General features: G+C 47.1%; 1 long non-coding RNA gene across 2 annotated transcripts; it reads left to right on the forward strand.

Annotated features, from left to right (window-relative positions):
* The first annotated feature begins 1,459 nt into the window (after window positions 1-1,459).
* LOC136481925 (uncharacterized) lies at window positions 1,460-2,765 on the forward strand. 2 transcript variants are annotated; one of them, XR_010764908.1, is made up of 4 exons: window positions 1,460-1,873; window positions 2,020-2,361; window positions 2,501-2,625; window positions 2,746-2,758. It is a non-coding gene; the product is annotated as an uncharacterized lncRNA (long non-coding RNA). The 2 variants fall into 2 exon arrangements; XR_010764907.1 differs by having other exon boundaries at window positions 2,020-2,625; window positions 2,746-2,765.
* Window positions 2,766-3,895: the final 1,130 nt, after the last annotated feature.

Below are 3,895 nucleotides of genomic sequence, written 5' to 3' on the forward strand. Positions count from 1 at the left end.
CAGAGGGCGGGATCGCGCACTCACATGGGAGCGAGACCCGTTGTGCAATAACTCTTCCTTCCGGAAATGTCTCGCAGGTCTGGAAAGCCTCCATGCTCTTCAGTCTTCTCTTTTGAGTCTCCCTCACCCACAAAGCAGCGCCGTGGTTGCTTCCTTCCTCCCTCCCATCTCTCATGGTCACGGTAGCTTCCGCACAATGTCACGCCTTTCCATTATAAATCGCACACCAGTGGTGGAGTCAGAGCTAATAGGAAGAGGGCGGCAAATGAAGGTCTAGATCAGATATTCCTCAAATAAAGGACTACACTGCACCCACTACGAATCAATCTTCAATGGCATATGTATTATTTAGGACTCTTTTTGTTATATTTCTGATTTTCTTTGTTTCTACTATTATCATGATTTATTTCTAGTTCAAGAATTAGATTAATTGGATGAAGGCTAGAGACCTAAGGCAAATTAATTAATTTTGTTCCCCCTTTTTTTGTTTAGTTTTTCAGCTGTCTTATGTATCATAACACAAATGTTTATTTAATGGTTGTCTATATCTTTTCCATGCATGCATTTCATTATGTATGATTATTGTTGTCGGCTTAAAGACCCTCCCTATGCCCAAATTGGGGCCCCGGCCCTGCTTGTCGTGGACTCGTGGTAACCTACCCATGACACTGGTATGCATGCCGTCGGGTTCGGGTTTCTGCTTTTTGCTCCAAGCTTTCCAGCCGAGATTTCTACGTTTTGTCACCGTCGACTTTGACTCCGGTTGGTCTTACGGATGAATAATTCTGGCCCATGTCTGATGCGTTCCTAGAGGTGTCTATATATCAATAAATTCTGGCGGTCTCCAAGATGTGATACATACGTCGACCACAGTGCTTGTTGCCCTCTACTCCAAAGTCTTCAAAGTCTTCCTGTGTGCATATTCATCGCCACCAAGTGCGTGGTTGGCGGCGCAAACCTGTGTCGCCGGTGTCCTGGACGAGAAAGAAGGCAACTGAGAGCAACAGGAAAATTAATCTTGTCCAACCGTCCTCTACCTTTCTTTAGTCGAAGAGTGACGCATCCAGAGCAGCCTGCGTATTCAAAAATTGAATCGTGTAATGTACGTGAATCACGTACTCTCCGGATCTCTACGTGGACCACCGGTGTCGTAGACGAAGTATGGACCGTGACCAGCGGAGCCTGGGAAGGTGATGTCGTTGTTCCGACGCCGCCCCGGACCATCACCGCCTTAGCCATGGCATCAGCAATGGTGATCAAAGTTTTAAATCTCCAGCTGAAGCTATAGCCGGAGATAAGCTGCTGGACAAGGTAGAAGCTAAGATATCTAACTTTTTGCGCTATGAAACGAAAACAGCTAATAGCCGGAGATCTACGGAGATTGCCGCTAAACTGAGCTTATTTTAGCGGCAGCCAAAATTTTCACGGGCCCAAAAAATGAGTCAGCGGCCCATCTTATCCCAATTTCCCCCCACCCCCACCGTAACCCAACAACCCTAGCTCACTCCCACGCTCGTGACCCGTCTCTCTCGGTCTCTCACTCTCTCTACCGTAGAAAAGGAGGTGGCGGCGGAGGCGGCGGCTGCGGTGCGCCGGCGAGGGGCCCCCAAGCGGCGCGGCCAGCCGGAGGTCCAACTTCAAGCTAGCACCCCCCCCCCCCAAGCGGCGCAGCTAGCCAGAGCATCAAGCGGCGCGGCCAGCCGGAGATCCAAGTGGCGGCGGCGGTGTGCAGCATGAGTACGGGCGAGGCAGCACGAGCAGTTCTTTGTTTTCCCCAACCCCAAGCAGCGGCTTCATCTTCAGTTCTTCCTCTTCCCCAACCCTAAGCAGCAGCAACAACACAAGTCGCCGGACACCATGGCAGATCAACAAAGTAACTTTATTCTCTTCTGATCAGCTAGTTTTGATTTTGTTCTCTGTATTTTGTAGCCTGAGTGAACTGGTTATGTATCAATTAGTTATGGTTATGAAGTTATGCCAAGGTCATGTCTTTTTTTCTAATTTTTTTTGCAAAAACAGTTAAATAGCATAGCTGCAGCTATCTCCCGCTATAGTTGCGCTTAGCTATTCAGAAGGCCAGCAGCTAAGAGGCATAGCCGGCGATTTAAAACTTTGATGGTGATCCGCGGAGAAATTCGTCTCGGCAGAAGCGGCCCACGCCATGGTTTGCCCGTATCCCGCCGCCGGCCAACGATGACATCACTGACCGTCTGCTGCGCACCTGCAAAACCCGTCACACGACTTACCTCGGGGTTTGGAACTTAGACTTCAGATCATTTAGCAAGGCCAAAACTGCATCCTGGGAGGAGCTCGGCACAATTATTGCATCAGCCTCTGTACATCATCACTTACAGTTAGCTGGTATGCACTCTATGCTAACCTCAGAGTTTAATTTTACCCTCTACACAAAAGTCCTCCTTCGTCCATATCCCTCTTGACAAATTTCTGCGATGTCCCTCTCACAAGCAAAGTACCTCTCTATATTTTTTTTGCGAGGAAGTACCTCTCTATATGTATGATCACAATTCACAACTGCCTGGCTGAGCAGGATAGACTGTCGAGTGTCATAGTGCTGGTACGACTTTCTGTGACACTACAGCTAGTTCAAGTGTTCAACTACGCCAGGTTTTGATTTCCTCTCCGCACTTGCACTTTACAAGATAGAATATAGATTTTAATCTGATAAGCAGGGACAATCTGGCTCATATATGTACTGAATAATTTTCTTCCTTTCTCTGCATACAGGACAACCGATTCTACAGCAGGTTTGTTTGATCAGTCTTAATGGCAGCAGAGATGGTCAGTTCTGCAGTGGCCCAGGAGGCTGTTAACCAAGTCTTATCAAGACTCAAGGAGGGTTATCAGGAGAAGTCAGATGCAAAGGAGAACATTGAGAGGATGGAGATGGCACACATTAAGATGGAGGCCGCCCTTGAGACCTCGAACAAGTGGAACGTCACCAGCGTGCCACTGCTGCGTTGGCGGAGCAAGCTCAAGCGCGCCTCACAGGAGTGTGACAACACTCTGCGCAGGTGTAGGCAGCGCTTGCAAGAAGAGGAAGAAGTACAGCAAGCGGTAAGGAGCTCCACCTTTCCGAAGAGGATTGTTCATACTGCCATGTCATTTGTTTCATTAATCTTTAGTCACAGTAACAATGAGGGGCTGAAAGGATCCACCGTTGCCCAGCGATTTGAACGGTTTGCAGAAGGTGCGAGCGAATTCTTGAGATACGTAGAGCTTGGTAGAACACCACGCAGATACATGTTTTCCGACCCTCTTATACGCCATCTTATCGCTGGCAAAGGAACAAAGTATTGCTATGTTAGCAATGGTCAACATCTCTCAGCTCATTTCTTCTACAACCCCGTAGTCCACTACAAGAGCATGGGATGGAGGTTGGCCTAATATTGTTTTTTTTTTTGAACGAAACTGGAGGGGTTTGCACCCCTACAGCATTTATTGATAAAGAACAAGAACAGTACAAATACAAAGCAGCAAAGAGTACAAGGAGAAGCAACAGGAGGGGGCAATTAAGATACAAAAAAAGGAAACTAAGAAAAGCAGTATAAGCACTGCAAGCAACCAAGCAAGTTAAGATTTGCAATCCATTGATCGAGGCCTGGGGAGTAGCTTCTTTTCGCCCTTAGGAGCAATAGCTGGAGCTCAACTTTGAAATTCTGCAAAGCTAAGAGAATACTTGGGTTTACTTGCCGAAAAATTAAATCATTTCTTGATCTCCAGATGGTCCATGCCATTAAGATAATAACTTCCATGAAGAAAGGCACTCTTAACTGATCTCTGAAACTTTGTAAGTTCTGAAAGGAGTCAGAATGCTGATTTGTCTGAATGTTAATCAATCCCCAACACTGGGTGGCAAAAGGACATTCCAGAAAAA

This window comes from Miscanthus floridulus, chromosome 9 (genome assembly GCF_019320115.1).
Source record: "Miscanthus floridulus cultivar M001 chromosome 9, ASM1932011v1, whole genome shotgun sequence".
Taxonomy (NCBI): Eukaryota; Viridiplantae; Streptophyta; class Magnoliopsida; order Poales; family Poaceae; genus Miscanthus; species Miscanthus floridulus.